We start from the raw sequence: 17316 nt of genomic DNA, 5'->3' as shown, positions 1-17316 counted from the left end.
ACAAGAGCTACAAAGTCATCTTGAAGTAAGTTCTCCAAATGTTTAGCTGGTTAAACTTTGTTTTGGGGCTGGATGAGCCCCAACCAATATTGCTAATGCTTCTCTCCTTTCGTGTTTTGGCTACAAAGAGAAAAATAATTTCTCACGGTTCTGTAGCGATGATGGGCCTGGTCCCATCTGCAACAGCAGCTCAGAATTTACAGCCAACTTAACTGGCTCTATAGTGTTTAGGTTCAATAAAAAGATAAAGCTCTCATGAGCTTTTTTTTTGTTATCCTACTCTGGTTGTTGAAGCCTAGAAGGCACATAAAATGCAATTCTCAGCAGAAGGACGGTAATTGGGAGAAAAGGTAATAGATGGTCCGCATTACTCTTTGAAGTTCCCATTGATCTGTGTTGCTGAGACTATTTTTCCAATTCATAACTCAGAAACGTGAAGAAATTGTCACTTTATTCTCTGGGTAAATGTGATTCACCTCCTCAGAAAATGGGCTCAGAGCTCTGAGCAGCCTTTGTTCAGGTTTTTCTTGGGAGGGGGTTTAAAATGGGGGCAGAATTACAACTGCAGTTGTAATATTTTCTTGAACGCAAATTTTCCTGACGTTAACCAAAACAACAGTGGTTTTGAGATTTCTTTTTAATGTCTGAAATCCGTGTGAGAAGACTGGATACATCCCTGAAGGACGTGCTTTGCAGCCAGTACCAGCTGAGAGCTGGTGTTAATTAGGAGGTGATTATCCCACCTCCTTAGGTTGAAAAATGAAACCTTTCACAAGCGTGGAAAAAACCATCTGTCCAAATGATGCTTAAGAAAGAGGGCTTTTGATGCTCACAAGAGTTGAACCTACATGCAATACCTTGGGTTGATAGCAAATTTAGTAGGAGGAATGGTTGTGTCCCTGATTGATGTGGCTAGGCTGGCAAACTTGCCCAAAGCCAAAATGACCCTGTGTTTTAGGTGCAGGTTGTGCCAAAGCAGGCATTTCTCTGCATTGTCATGTCTGCTAGGTCTTAATCTCTTTGCATTTCTGTATCTCCAATGAGAAGTAATAAATAAATAAGACCTTTCCCTTATGGGAGTTTCCAAAGAGAAACTTCTTAAGACTTGTTCATGCCAGTGCTGGGGCCCTCTGAGGTAGAAGGGAAACCTGGAGATGGGGGAGGGCTGCTGACTTAGAAACAGCTCTGATGGACAAAAGAAAGCTGCAGCTATGAGGAGTTCTCACATCCTGCTGCCTTGCCCTTGTCCAAAACACAAAGCAAAGGCTGCTCCCCATGCTTGCTGCCAGAGGTTAGAACAACCCAGCAGGGGAGGCAGGCACTCATTCCTCACTATGTTTTAATAGGAAGGAGAAGGAAAATTTATAGTCAGGAGTAAGAAAATTACGGGGATCCAAAAGTTCAGAGCTAAAGCGAAAAGAAAACCAACAATATTTGTGATGTTGTGAATGAAAATATTGTCAAGGACTCTGAAAAACGTTTAGAGCTGTGGTCTGGGATCTGCATGTGAAGTAATTGCAAGCAGCGTTTGATTTAGCAGTTTAGTTGATTTAGCGTTTGTTAATTAGGTTTTAAGACAGCCATCATGGCTGATGCTAATGAAAGGACCCGTGTCCCCCCACCAAGAACTCGTTGTGGTTCACAAACAGTGTCCATCCCATGCGGGGCTGCTGGGGCTCTGCAGATGGAACGGCGCCTTCCCATCTTTTTTCCTGGATTCAGAAAAAGGCACAAAATGGTGATTCTGTATGCGCTGGCACACGCAGTGAGGAGTTCTACCAACCTGTCTCCAAGAGGCAGGTTTTTTAAGACTCATGCATTCATAATGCGTCGCCCTGCGTCTGCCCTGTGACATATCCCTGCTTTACATTCCCTTTGTGCCAAACGCACCGGTTCCCACTCAGGGACTGACTCATAATTCTTTATAACTGCCTTTCAGATGTTTTTGGCATCTAGTTTTGCCCGCATATCTGCTCTTCTTCTGTCTTTGGGGATGTGATCAATTCCTTCCTCAGTCAAACCCTTCAGAACAGCCAGGAGACCTGGGGACGAGCTGTGCTCATGGTGTAAGAGCGCAGCACAGTGCAAATGAAAACCTACTTGAACACAATTAAATCTATACAGCAAGCAGGTATTTAGATTTGCTGGCAGTTTATCTCAACCTGTGAGCTGTATCATTGTTTCTTTCTTCTATTTTTAGAGAAACATCTACTTTGGTTTGTAGACGTCCTGGGATCCAGCAGTCAGGAAAGGCAGGGAGAGGGATGATGTGGTATTTCTCTGAGCTTTTGGACTGCCTTGCAGTCCCCAAGCAAGAATCCAAGTGGATTTCATGTAAATATTTAAAGGAGAAGTCTGACCCTCCCTGTGCAATGCTGTGCTGTGAAGGTAAAGATTGGCAGCAATCTTCAAATATTTAGATGTGTCAACTCTACGAATGCAGCTCAAATGCTTGCTCCCATCCTGGAGGTACTGTTCTTTTTTGTAATAGCCATGTGACAGTTCAGTGACATACGACATTGAGGTGTATTTCTGAGAGATCCTGGCTGAATTTATCAGTGGAAACATTGGATGAAAGCATGCCAGGATGGGCTCAGGAATGACAAGGGGCTATCAGCAAGGGGCAGGGTGTTACTAATGTGTATTAATTTATCTTCCTCGTGCTGACATTGTTCTATAGTTTGCTGTGTAGTGGCAAAGGCATAACCCCTATTCTGCCCATGGTGGACAGTGATATAAGTATTACTGGCTGGAGTCATCTCTCTGAACTGAGTGATCTGCATGGTGTGTGTTTGTTTTTACATTGCAGCAATAGGAAGGCAGCTGCCCATGTATTTTCACAGGGCTGGCATCACTCACTGGGTGATCAGCAAGGTGCAAGACACCAGGAGAAAATGGGGTGGGTATTTCTTCCTCATCTCCTTGGGCCCATGCTGCAGTACTGATGGGTAAACACTTCCTGTGAGCCTGTCTTGTTTTCCATTCGAGTCAGTGAGAAATTAATGCTTTTTAACTCAAGCCTGGAGTATTGCTCTGCATTTCCTGTGCTGTCCTGCACCTCCTGTCCTCCTTTTCCCATGCCTACCATGGGCCTGGATCCATAGGAGAAGGAAGTCCTTTGGCTCACTGCAGCCATTAAGCATCACAGCTCTGCTTCTAAGGTTGGTGTGTGTGCATTTTAATTTACCCAATCTGATCCTTGCTAGGGCTCTGGTTTCTCTAGATTCTGCACCCAAAATAGACATCACTATGGGTTTAAATGCTAGGAAACAGAATGGCTGGCTGGTGGAATGGGATGTCCTGGCCAACTTTACCTTACACACAGTCCCATTGAATTGTATAAGAGAAGTGAAGCTCACGCTGCTATTTGCATTGGTGCTGCAGGGGAACCAGCAGGCAGTGGGGATGGTTCCATGCTGGCACTGATCAGCACTCAGGGAACACGCACAGCACAAAATCCACCTGGAGCCACGCATATTCTTATAGGTTACCACAAGTTTGTATTGATTAGGGCGACGGGATCATTTTGTTTTGTGCTGAACCACCCGGCATCTAGAATTGAGACCTGCCAGGCACTGAGTGAGTTAGCAGAGCAAATTGGAAAGAGCAGGGCTATAAATTGCAAGGGAATTCACTTTGTGGTTAACACTTGTGCGTGCTGTGAGAAACAGGGCTGTACACAAACCGCCCTTCCATACAGTCAGTTTGCTGACAAAGTACCCTGCTGAACCCTCACACCTTACTTACAGTATTTCTTAAAGTAGATGTAGTTGAGGAGGCACAGGAAGATGTACGTTCTCACCTTAAGTGATGCACTGACAGGAGACTTCGTGGAATTAATAAGGAGTGTATGGATGAGCCTGTAGCAGCCTTAACGTATTCAATATATACTGCTAAACTATAAAATGTGTAATTGAAAAAGGACCTACTTGATGTGTGAAGCACCATTTCTCTTCTCCTGTACGTGGTCTGAAAAGTCAGTAGACTATTTATTCATAAGTACAAATCCGTAAATTGCTAGAAAACTAGGTCAATATATTCATGCAGGAAACGAGTCAACCTGTACACAGCAAGTTCACCTCGTGCCAGTCACAAATCTGTGCAGATGGTAATTGAGCAGCATCTCTGAGCTGCCAGGCACCACGGGAACCCAGGTCTCTCCAGGAGCCCCAGATATCTTTGTGCACTTCAGCACTGAAAAACCACACTGTGCTTGGAGATGTCCCTCAGTTCCTCAGGCATCTCTGCCTGTGTTATCTTTCCTTCCAGTTATCTTCCCTTCCCGTGCTCCACAGTTTTCTGTGCTTGTCACCTGGTCAGCTTCTAATAGTCTGCTTCTCCTTTATGCTTAAATGAAGGTGGTGGTTGCAGAGATCTGAAGGTTTCAAAAGGCAATGCCCAGAGTGTTTTCATTTCTTATGACTTTTCTCGGTCTTTGGAAACTAGAAAAACGAGGAAAAAAAGAGCACTCACCAAAAAATGTGATGTCCAAAGGGAACCTATCCAGTGTCTGAACTGATGCTGGTACAGGTTGTTCTGATGGTTATTAAAAACAGATATGAGAAATGATAAGGTTATATCTCAAAGATTAAGCAAGTGCTTAATTCAGTGCTGTTAACTAAGGGGTTCAGCAAAACAGCCAGATTTCATGAAAATCCTGCTTGATATCAAGCCAAGGACCAATAAAAAAGCATTGCAGTGTCATTACATCTTACAGTAGAGATGGAATTCGGAGCCAAAGGAGGGAACATGGTTACCAGTTCTCATGCAGAAGAGTATCAAACGCAGTAGTTATTATTTCAGGAATTCTTTAGATGCCTGGAAAACCTTATTACCCCAGATAACTCTTCTTTAAAGGACAGATTTCATTGTGACCAATGGATTTGTGCCACACTTCAGTGCAAGAACAACTGTCCCTTTGCCTGGAGGGATCCATGGGTAGTCTCACTGCTCTGCTGTCCCCAGAGCAGCATTTGCTCTCATATCACATGCAGGTGGGCACTGGATCTCTCCTATGGGTTTAGAATTTGAGGCAGGCTTGGAGATAGCTCTGAAAAATGTGAGATGTAAAGAAAATGTTTGGAGAAACACTTGACAACTTTTCTGCATCCCAATTCTAAAAGATATATTTTCACTTGCAAATGTTTCACACTTTTTATTTTTCTTTTATACTTTTTTTAAGCTTGTAGCATTGCAAAACTATGTTTTTATTTTTTTTTCCTCTGTGTCCTTGGGAAAATGAGATAGCAACATCTCAGGAATTTGTACTGGGCAGTAATTCCCCCGGAACAGAGCTCTATTTTTTTGGCTGAAAAAAATATAATAATCTTGAAGATGTTAATTGTTTTAATTTCCAGTTGTGTAAGAGTTGATGCTTTTGGAAAGATGTGCTCTTTAAATCTGTAGGGAACGTAGATGTCCTCTGGGAGAGAGCAGTGGAAGCTCCGTGTTTGCTAGAGAAGCAGAACATTGGTGCTATGAGGCTGTTTTGTGTTAGCTGGTGGTGTTGAAATACAGTATTTTGTGGCAGAGAAATCGGAGAAGAAAAAGAACCAAAAGGTCTGCAATGCAATGCTCTGTTATGCTAAGAAGGGCAGGAGAAGCCAAATGTTTAAGGAGAGCTGGAAGGCAATAAGAGACAGCAGTGGGAGACATTCACATAAACAATCAACCTGCTGAGCATTAGGACTGAGAGACCAGTGAGAGAGAGGTGCAAAGAGAAATGAAAGGGGAAAGAAAATAAACAGGATTGTAATAAAATGGTGAAAGAATTTGGCTCTCATTGTGTGCAGATGGGATTCACGTCCCTCATGTCAGCCTCACCAGCACCAGGGCTGTCCCAGCTCCCAAGGAGCTCCAGCTGCCACCAAGGGCTGTGCCAGACTGGGGTGGAGAGCGTGTCATGGTGAAGGTGACCTACACATAAATGCCAAAGAGGGGAGGAACTGTGAAGGAAGTGGTCATTTTGTGCTAAACACCAGCTGGTTGCTGTCTGTCACAGAGGAGGAGGATCGAAAGCTGCTGAGGAGACAGGATTGTTTCCTGGTGTGATGTGATGGGGGAACTTGATCATCTTATGATAACAGAAATGGCAAAAATTGTGCTTACAAAAAAAAACCACAATAATCCCAAATCCAGACGATTTACGTGGAGCTGGGATAGAACGTGAAAGTCCTTTGAGGCTCTGCACAATCGATGCAGCACCTCTGCCTTGAGCCAGCCCACGTTCTATTCACACAAAGTGCTGTGAGCAGTGGCAGGGCTGTTCCTACACTGGAAGGCTGCTCCATTACCTTCTGTTCATTCTTTCTTGTTTTGTATTTTTCTCTGATTACACTTCACTCCTGGCAGCAATCCACCATAAGAATGAACTGCATCCTTTCCCCACCAGCCTTCACTTCTCCCCATGGCGGCTGCCCCTGCCCACTGGGTTGGCCTGCTGCCTCCTCCTCTTCCCCTGCTGCTCTTCATCACCTTTTGCTCAGGAAATCCTCACAGCTGCCAGTGATGTTTTAGTTAGAGAAATGAAATTCTCCAGTGATGCTGTAGTTAAAGAAATGAAATTGCTGATCCAGTGTCCTGTGATGGATGTCAGCTGGTCACCATATTTAACCTCGGATAACATTTAAGTACGTAACAGCAAGCCAAGCTGTGCTAAACCTCTCATGCTGGGTTGAGAGCAAGCTCATTTACCAAACTACTTTGGTAGGAATTAAAATAAAATTCCCATTTTACGCAGTTACACTCTGATTCTGGTTGTCATTAACTTACTCGAAAAAGCATTTGGTATTTCAAACTTTAGTAAATCATTGTGTCTTGCAATTAACTTTCATACTCCAGACAACAGACTGGGATTAATTTCATTCAACTCTGCTGTTTAATAAGCGTCTAAACAATTCTTTATTTCTGAGCCACATAGAAATGTCCACTTATATTCTACTGTATACGTGGTAATGGGCAAAAGGAAAATTACTAAGGAGAAATTCATCTCGGTTTCTTGTTTATCAGCTCTGGAGAAGAGATATTGTGAGAGAGATGGGCATGGCCAAGGCAGTGCCCCATGGGCACGTGGAGCTGTGCGGGAGAAGGCCTTGCATACCCAACCTCAGGGGTTCTGGCTGCCTGAAAAGGGCACTTCTGGGTCATTTCAGAGCACGGCAGCCCTGAGGGTGTAGACAGATATGGCGAGGGCAGCAGACCCAAACAAAGGTCTTCTCTATTGCTTCTTTCTCATTAAAACTGGCAGTTTTGCAAGGCGGTCAGAGAATGCGCAACTTTGTCTGTCGTGAAAAGGAAGAGAAGTTGATCCCATCAATACTTTGCAAATTGCAGATACTGTCCAGTGTGGGGCGTGTGGTCCGACTGAGGAGGTGGAGGATTGCTGTCGTTGCCCACATTCAGGAGAGTTAGGCAGAGCACACTGTGAAAAACCTTGTCCATCTTATGTCCGAGAGCAGAAATGTGTTAGTGTTTGCAAAATAAGCAACTCCAGTAACGTCTGAACTGTGGGAAGACATTTACAAAGGCAGGCAGGGCTGAAGCTGAATGCAAGTAGTCAGTGTTAGAAAAAAAAAGAAAACAAACAGGGAATTTATTTAGTGGTAAATAATGAGTTTACGCTCTGCTGCTTTTCTCAAATGTGTTTGCAGATCAATTAAAAGCTATGTTTAATCTCTGCTCCGTTTGCAATCTGATACGCTTTGTGCCACTTCCACCAGGAGCACAGCTGAAGGCTTTTCCTGGGCAGTGCCTCCTCCTGGGGGCTGCTCCACTGAAGGCTTCTGCAGAGCAGCCCGTGCATGGGCTGAACTGCTGTCAGTGGTTTTGTGTGTGCTTAACTTGCATGCCAGCATTTGAAACTGCAGGAAAACTCCCCTGAATGAGTAATGACTTTTTTATTTTGAAGAGACTCATGCTCAGGCAGCGTTTTAAAAAATGAATCATGATTTTAGGTGATTTCTTTCTGCTTGGATGCTCAGAACTGTCTGAAAATTGTCGGTTAAAGCTGCTTCAATTTCTGCCTCTAATGGAGGTGCTCACACTCCCTAAACTGGCAAATGCTGGCTGTGGAATGAGACACGTTCTCCCGATTACATTCTGTTTTTGCATTTATTTGGATACACAAAAAGTAAACCGGCAATGAAGAGCACGGTTAGAGCAAAAATAACCACATGGAAACAGAAAAATAACTGGGCCAAACCCACACCTGGTCCTGTGCATCTGCAGTGCTGGGGCTCCACTGGTCCCAACTCCTTCCCCCGAGCTCAGCCTGGTCTGCATGGCTGGGGACTGGCAGTGCAGCCCAGCACAGCTCAGCCACCAGGTGCTGTGGGAGTTTTCCTTTTTGTCCTTTTCACTTTATTGCATCAGAAGGATGTAAGCCAGGGTTTGATATTTTAATATTTGGCCCGCTGCTAATCAGGGAAACAAAGCAGCTGTACTTGGTAGCATTAAAGATACAAGCCATCTCTAACAGTCTGGTATTAAATGTGGTCAGATTGATTGAAAACGTTTTGCTCTTAAGAAATTTGCAATTCATTTGCAGTCGCTAAAATAATTAGGTGCTGTGCTGTGAATGCTCAGCTGAGGGCATCACTGCTGCCCTGCTGAGCCCAGCGTGACCAACCCCATTGCAGGGAGCAACTCCCATGTGCTGAACCATCCCAGGGACTGATGATACTCAGTGCTTAAGGAGGAGCTTGATGCTTAAATGGCTTCAGGAAGCTGGGCCCCAGCCCTGCAAAAAAACCCAAAACTGACACATAGTGTGCCCCTGCATTCCTATTTGTTTTAACCACTCAGCTTTTATTATAAAGGTATTTCTGTAAATAAGTGATTATAGGACTGAGACAAAAGCAATCAATAAGGATTAGATGCAAGTCAGTTTTATTGGAAAAGAGGGGGAGGAAAAAAAGTCTTTTCTTTGCAGGATCCCACTATGCGTCACCTTCGCAATGCAAAGAAGTCTTCTGAAAATGTGAGTTAACCTACTGAGCCTCCTTTATGCTGCTCAAGTGATGTAAAGGATGTCAGTTTGAACGAGCTCTGTAATGGCACTTCTCTTTCTACAGTGGTGGTTTGTTTTGTTTTGTTTTCAACTTGTTCTTTCTTAATCTAAAAACCTTTTACATTTTGAAAAAGCAAAGAGATGTTCCTGCAGTTCTGATGCTGGATAGCAATACCATGAGAGCAGTATCATTTGCAACATTCAGATGTCAGCTGAAGGTAATTGCTGAGGGCACGCAAAGCTTTTCTCTCTATGTCAGCAGTTTGTGTGTGGGTGAGGTTTGTAGAGGCAGAAGGGGCTGGGTGCTTTTGGGGAGGTGCAATAGGGTGAGGGGAGTCCAGCAAGCCGCTCCTCTCCCATGGAATGGGAATCTGTGGTGCCAAACAGGTCACAGCCAAGCTCACAACAGGAGCTTTTGTTGGCAACGTCACAAAAAACGTATGCACCGTGATGACTCTTTGCCTCCCTGTGTTTCTCACTCTGCTGTGTTCATTGCGTCCAACTCATTCTGCTGAATCAAAACCAAATGGTGAACTAAGGGGAAAACTTCTGTTTGTTTACTGACAGAGCAGGACCTGAAATGATGGTGTCTGTGGCTGGAGCCTGTAAACGCTGCTGTGAAACCAAACACAGTGAAAACAAATGGCCCTTGCAGGTAACTTTCACTTCAGTAAGCCAGGAATGCGAAACAAAACAAATCCCACTAATAATCCATTCACTTCAGCGGGGTCTGAAAAGTTAAGATGTTTGTGTACATTTTCTTTCACTGTTCCCTCCATTATTCAACCTTCATTGGTGTCCTTTACTGTAGTTTTAGACAAGCAGCTTGTTAATTTGTTAGTGAAGCAATAACAGTGGTTATCAAAGGATTGCACTGCGAGGAGGGAATTTTCAGAGCAGCTGTAGTGAAATGACCATGAAAAGGGCCAACGCTTTCACTGAATAAATTTATATCAGATTAATTGCATAGAGTATTAAAAGGCAAAAGTTGTGGGATAATATATGTTGGAAGATGTATCTATTTCCAAAATCCTTACAACCATAGTTAAATATTGGGAGTTATTACCCACCTTTAACACGGTTCCTATCAGCAGCACAGTAAGCCTTAGAGCTGACACTTCAGATGGGTACATGATCTAGTTCAGCCCTAAAATCTTTAACAGAAAAGACATCAGGACTTACTGTAAAATTTCATGGAGGATTAGAGAAAATATTAAGTCAATAGTTCTTTAGTTATTCGGGGCTTTTAAGGTAATCAATACTTTCTAGCCATATTAGTGCCTGAAAGGATAAAAGATGACATGAATATCCAGCTCCTCTTTTTGTGCTACGCTTCTGTATTTCCTTTCCTTAGTTAGTCCTCCTAGGATCAGTAGTGATACAAAGGATGTGATAATTTTTAAAATGCGATCGGCATTGATTTATTTATTACTGCCAGTTTCAAGAGGAACTTCATTTCAGGAACTCGATTTCGTTTGTACAAAAGAACTACCAAGCACACTACAACTTTGGATGCCCCTCGGTTTTGGCTATGGAGAGATTCATGTTTAGCAGGGTGCTAATGCAGCAAAGATGGTTTTATGAAAATGGTAAATAGGATTAATTCTAAGAATTCTTTAGTTATTTGCTATCTTATGCCCTGAAAGCAGTACATAGATATTAATTAAATTTATTTATGTAATTCAGCTCTAAACCTATTTGCATGCAGTTATTTAATAATTGTTTCATCAATTGAATTGATTCTTTCCTTTGATTCTATTAAAAAGCAATGAGGCAGTCACCCAACGCACCGTCCTTAGGCTCAATCTTTGTTGTTCAGGCAGGAACACAGCCAGTCATACAACAACGTTTCAGATTTTTTCCAGGCAGTGTTACTGAGTGTTCTTTTTTTCTGTTTCCCACTGATCATCTGCTGGCTTTCTTCTGCATTTCGCTGTAGGAATTTAAGAGTTCTGTTGATATGGATTTTCATTGCTGCACAGCTAGGATCCTGGTTTCCCTGGCTGCTCCCAACCTGATGCCACCTGCAAACATGGCACAAATGCCTTCTCCAGGTTATCGCTGCTGCCCATGACAAAGTTGTGAATGCAAAGGAAGGCTTGCCTACAGCTTCAAAGAACAGAACTTCATCAAAGCACAGTCATAATTTAACGTCTCTGCTGAACGGTATTCTTTATTTCTTTTGTAATTAATAGAATCATAAACATTGCCATCTAATCTAGTTGAGAGTGACTGTGAGATCTGTGGTGGTCGCTGTGTGTTTGCTGTGGACCACGGGTGTCAGGGATAACTAACAGCAGGTCTGTTTAATGTAGCAGCTTCCTTGTTTGAATGTGACATTTGGAAACTCTTGTTGCTTGTGAAAGGCAGGACTTATTTGCATGCAATGATTGCTCAGCTTCCAAGCGAGTGCCAATGAATGCCAAATGTATACACTTAACTGATTACAGAAAGCAGAACTGCATTATTTTGGCTTGATTTAAATAGTATTGAGCTACAAGTTTAATCTTGTTTCCAGCTCCCTTTATGTTCTGAATGATATAGGGAACTAGACTACTGCAGCAGTCACCAGATGAATTTCCCTTAGGAAATTAGCCCCCCTGATGCAGTGCTGTGCCATGGAACAATTGTTCCTTTCTGACCAGTACTAAGATAGCTGGAAGAAAGAAGGTCCCTTCTTACCCAGGTTTGAAAATGAAAGGAGCTGCTCCTTAGAAATATCCTTGAATCCGCTCCTTTTGGAAGCCATCTTGAGAACTGTTGCAAAACTGTTGCAAAACCAAAATAAAGTGGCTTGAAAGAGCAAGAGAGCAGATAGATGCAGCAGTCCTAGCACTTGAATGAAAGTGATGCGGGCTGCAGAGCTCTTGGAGAGCCTTATCTTGATGGAAACCTACGACTCACTATCAGCCTTCTAAACCTACGTTCCTGGCTGCCACCATTAAATCCCTGCTGTGTCTGTAGACTAATTATGCAGAAAGTAGCTTTTCCTGATAAAGGGTAAGGCTCGCTGAAGTGTAATGGGGAAGGCATCTCCAGTGCACTATCGATTCTTGCTGCTCTCGCTGTCGGGGCTGGTCTGAGCTGAATGCAATTAGATGTGATCCCTGCACTCAGGGGAGAAACGGGGCTTCTCATTTTGTAACTATGCCTTCTGCAAGTCCTAATAAATAGGACATTAAAGGAGAATTATTCCATTCTGTGTTTTACAAAAGGACTAGTCTTCTCCCATTTGATTACCGGGCCTTAACGATCAAGTCGGTGAAAACATTTACAGTCAGGGCCTCTTTTTATTTCAATCCTTTCTTATCCAGGGAAAAACAAAACCTTACAAAGAAAACACTGGAAATTTTGCATTAAGCTGACCTTGCCCCATACATCATTTGTACAGCTTTCTCTCCATGTTTCCAAGAGGCCATTTAGCTTAATGCTCTGTTCCACATCTCATTTCATTATTCTACAGGTGCTCTGGGGATGATTTTCAAAAGAACAAAGGAACGACATTTCCTGGCTTGGAAAATGAATTCAGTGTTTGTTTAGGCGTCTCCCTCCTTTTGTGCCTTAGATTTACTTTCCGTAATCAGGAATGGGTGCTAAGATACTTCAACCAAAATACAGAACATTGCAAATGGAAGCATTAATACAATATTCTAGCCCACTTCAGCTGTCCAAAGCCATTGGGAAATCCTTCGTCTGTTTGCACTTGTAGTAAAAGGTTAAACTGCATTTTCAGAAATTTGGTCAAAGACAAAATGACTTGGCCTCCATTCTATTTTGTTTATGCCAATAAGAACAACAGCTACAAACTCCATTATTTGTAAAGCATTCTTAAGCTTCTTAAAAAACAAAACGGAACAAAAACGTGCCTAGCTGTATGATAGTTATTTAGAGAGCACGTATTTTAAGAGCCCAGAGTATTCAATTTACATGAAAAAGGATGAACGAAAGGGGAGAAACGGGAGTGACATCTTCAACTGTTCGAGCTCAGGGATTTTGTGCCTTACCAAATGTGAAACGGGGAGCATAAAATTGTTCAAAAATGCAGTATAAAGACGGTGACAACTTTTGAAGTGATATTAACATTTTAAAACTTAGAATTGTTTGAAACGTGGTAGAAAATGAACTGTTTGTGAACAGCAAATGAAATACACTGCTGAAAATCTACTTAAGTACTGAAGGAAATTAATCCTAAGTGGGGCTTCAAGAGTAGAATTTCTACTTTGATGAATTTTTCATGCTTGACGGATAGTGATATTCAACTAATAATGTTAATAACCTTACTATTTGCAGGTAATTATCCTCATAAATGAGCTGTGATGGTTTGAAAACATCTGTTTCCTTTTGGAATCAGTGTACATCTGCCCTTAAACAAGGTGAAAATGTAGTGTGGCAACTCTGAGAACTGAGTTGCTGGTTTTTTATTTCTTTATTTTTTTTCTGTAATGCTGTATTCTCTGCAATTAGGTAACAGCTTTGAGTATGATTTTCATTTTCATCTATCTGTGTGTGTTATTAGAATGTTTGCTTCCTTACTCTCTCTGCTTTATCTGATACTCTAGGCATTAAACAAATCATAGGGTCAATATGTACAATGTTTTCAAAATAATTCTTTTGCTGGTGAGTTCTGTTTGACAGATAATTCCTCTTGATGAGCTTTGCCACAACTGCATCCAACGTGGGGCTGTGCACAGCCACCCGCCTGCTCCTTCACACCTCTTGAACCTCCACTGGCACAAATCTGTGCATGCAATGGGCAAACACAGTAGAACTCTTCCAAGGCTGTGACTGAGAATTACTTTGATGCCAGCTGAATATTCAGCCAGAACTCTGAAACGAGTGGTAATCAAATGCCTACAACATCGTGCGATGAGTAAGAATTTCTGTTTTCCAGGAGGTGCATTTTCCCCCCATTCCCAGCAGAGGCATTCACTGTTGCTTTATTGGAAACCCTTCACTGCTGGTAGTTCAGTGCTCCACTCGGAGCCGCTCACAGGTAGTGGAATCCTCTTAGTGTGATGGATATGCTAGTAAATGGAAAAATGCTGCTCTGTAAGTCGTTTCGAACATGAGAGAGGTTATCTGACAGAGCTCTCTTTAACCGTACAGTCTGCAGTGAGATCAATTTTTTTCTTCCTTCCAACAGAGAGGAAAGTGGCAGCTGGAAGGATTTTAAATGAAAACATCTCTCTGAGGCTATAGCTGCTCTCCAGGAGCAAGTCACAGGTTCCCATACTGGGTAGCAGCAAGAGCAAGGCTGGGATTGTCCTCAATCTGCTCAGCTGAAGCTGGTGTGTGACATGAAGGCACCGAAGTAGTTTTGACTATAGACTTGTGTGTCTCAGTTGAGCTGGGGTGCTCAAAATGTTGTAAGGCTAAACTCTGATTTTCCATCTTTCATGTCTCCTCTATTCTTCAAAGCGGCTGAAAAGCAGTTAGAGGGTTTCCTGAGATTTCTTTCAGTGTGTATGTTCTGAAGTATCGCACTAGGAGATGGCAAAGATCATGTCAAGGCAGGAAGAAAGTACATCTAGTCTTGCTGTGATGCCTGACATACCATTAACTATGGGGTCAAGGCTGTCCTAACCAATGTGGAGGTCAAGGACAATGGCATTGTGAGAGCTGCAGAAGTCTATGAGCATCTCTAAAGTACCCATTCCTCTGCGATCCTGGGCAGAAATTCATCAGAGGTGGTCTTTAATGTCCATTACATTGTAGTTTTTAAAGTGTGTACTTTACCTACCATCTCTGCAGTGATTGAAGTGATGCTATAATCTGTAGTGCTATTAAAAAAATTCAAGGAGTTAAGCTAACAATATGATTTTCAGTCCAAGTGATGGAGGGAAATCTACATAAGCCGTCTGCAAAGAATGGGTACTCCATTACATTTCACTATATTGTCATGAAAGCTGTACAGAAACCTCTGCTCAGAAAGGGCTGGCTAGATCTTCTTCAGCAGTACCGTCTAGAACTCTATATGCAGCCATCATTTTGCTAAGATGGGTGCTGCCAGACCTGATAAGAACAACGGAGAAGGAAAAAGAAATGTTACAGCTACTAAGATTCACTGTAGTCACCATTGTCTACACTAGGTAAGGCAAAGGAAATTCTGAATTTTTTAATGCAAAAAAGAAAAAAACAAAAAGAGAGAATATATATATATATATATATATATATATAAAAGGAAAGATTAGACTCTGAGCTCTGATAAATTCTTTTAGCATTTTGTATCTGTGTTGGGCACATCAGCTCATTGCTAACCCTGTCTTGAGCGTTTCATGGCAAAGAGTGTTTCAGGATGGGCCAAGAGCAGCGAGAACTGCAGTGCTCTCCAGCTTTATCTGCAAGAGTAGCAGGCACACAGGAATGGGCCTCAGCCCCTGTTCTCAAAAAGGTTCACTTATCTCTAAGCTGTCTGGAAGCTCTGGGTTAACACAGAGGCAATACTCCTAAGTGACACAGGGTCTTCTTGACTTGGTATACCCTTCCAGCTAGCATTACCTAAAAGGGAGCTCTCACTTTCTATCCTCTTTATTGAACAAAATTTCTGTTTATAGTCACATTTTCTTTATGGCTCATGCTGCATGCTGTCTGACACTTGCACTGAAGATGGGTTTTGCACACGTGCCAAATAGTTTGTTACTTGGCAAGAGTTCATTGGCAAGAGAATTTGCTTCTAAGCATAGTAATAGGCAAGTTTGGCTAATAGGCTCTTTGTCTGAAAGCCTTCTGCATATTCAGAGCTGCTCCCTTCTGCATATTCAGAGCTGCTCATTTGTCACGCTGGCCTGACCTAGGCAACAAATACTAAATAAGAGCCATAAATATGCCCTGTTCTTTCCAGAATGCCAACTGAAGTAAGCATTAGCTGTTTTGTGATGCACTTGTCATCTGTTCCTCTTTAGCTCCACAAGCATTGTCCAATAATGCTTATTTCTAGAATAGTCTTCCTAACCATCACTGAATTTCTGCTTTTGGAAGTGCCTCATTGTGTTCTCTGTGTTCTTGTGGACTACATCTAATATTAAAGCAGACAGCTCTGATGCTGCATAGCTTTGGGATGGTGAAGTTCATACCCCAGTATTTGTGAAGCTGACAGCCCAAGGTCTGTCCTGGTTTCACAGTCAATGGAAGGGAATGTTCCCTTTTCCTTGTGCTCCATGCGTGGGGTGGCAGGCATCTGGCACGTCCTGCCAGTGTGTTACCAGATCTACCAGCAGCTTGTGCTCACTGATCACTATAAAGCCAAGAACATCATTGGGCATTTTAAGATGGCAAGTGTCCTTCGTGTTGAGACTGCCTGATTAATGATATTAAGATGACTTCATGTATTTTTTGCAACTAGCTTTTTATATGTGAGTTACAGCATTTCTTGTCCTGCAACTTCTTTCTTATTTTCAATATTTAACAATAGTTATTCAGAGGTTGAGAGTCACTTTTTATTTTGAAGTACTTACATATATTACTTAATTCTGCCTAGAGCTAGAGTGTATAATAAGCCAATTAATTGGCAGAATAGAAATCAATAGCATACATATGAAAGACTTTTCCTTTTTTAATTAGACTATAGAGACTACTTTATAAACAGAAGTAGTCAAACAGCATGCTGCAGAAACAGGCAAAAGCCTATTCTGAATGGATTAGGTCAGAGATCAAACTTTCCTATTGTTTGCTGTGAATCCCCTAAAAATAGAAAGCCCAAAGCTAACAGTGCAGCACAGTTGATGGTTTCCCAAGTAACAAAATCAGCAAAAGTGAATGTTACAGCACCATCTAGTGCTTCTTGTTCCAGCAATACAGTAAATTGTTTTTCTGCTTAATTCGGGTATGTAGGTGGAGAAGAGGGAATGCATTGGATGCTTCTACATCCTGACAACTTATTTTCTGTCAGCCTGTGCTGAGATAGGAGGGAGCTGAGGGATGGAAAAGAGCTTTGCCATTTTACGTGGCCGGAGATTTTGCCAGTACAGCTGCTGTGAGTTCCTCCTATTTATCCTCTTAACATTCAGTCGGTTTTTCCTCCTGAGAACAGCTGAGATGAGGACACAGGAGTCCACGTGCTGAAAAAAGGGAGAGAAGCACCGCAATTAATTCTCAAAGTGACCAAAGTGAGTATTTAGTGGGAGCAGAGATTTTTGGTAGAGCGTATGTTCTCACTCGTGTGTTGTAAATGACTGACAAGTGGGAGGTTGGCATTTGTCTGCAAACACCTTTTGCTGATAACTGCACTCACGTTGAATGCGTTTACCTCAGGTCACCAGCACCCAAACCTTTCCTTCCATCCTGGCTATGACCCTCAGCAATATCAAAAG

General features: G+C 42.4%; 1 protein-coding gene across 1 annotated transcript in view; it reads left to right on the top strand.

Annotated features, from left to right (window-relative positions):
- CRBN (cereblon) overlaps positions 1-17316 on the top strand; it is a 30993-nt gene continuing 13677 nt past the window's right edge. Inside the window, exon 1 of the mRNA XM_052678577.1 lies at positions 1-25. The gene's annotated coding sequence lies outside the window, so the exon portion shown is untranslated. The remainder of the gene's footprint in view (positions 26-17316) is intronic.

Source organism: Tympanuchus pallidicinctus, unplaced genomic scaffold (genome assembly GCF_026119805.1).
Source record: "Tympanuchus pallidicinctus isolate F22 unplaced genomic scaffold, pur_lepc_1.0 scaffold17, whole genome shotgun sequence".
NCBI lineage: Eukaryota > Metazoa > Chordata > Aves > Galliformes > Phasianidae > Tympanuchus > Tympanuchus pallidicinctus.
Note: the sequence above shows the minus strand (reverse complement) of the source record. Positions and strands in the feature narration are given on the sequence as shown.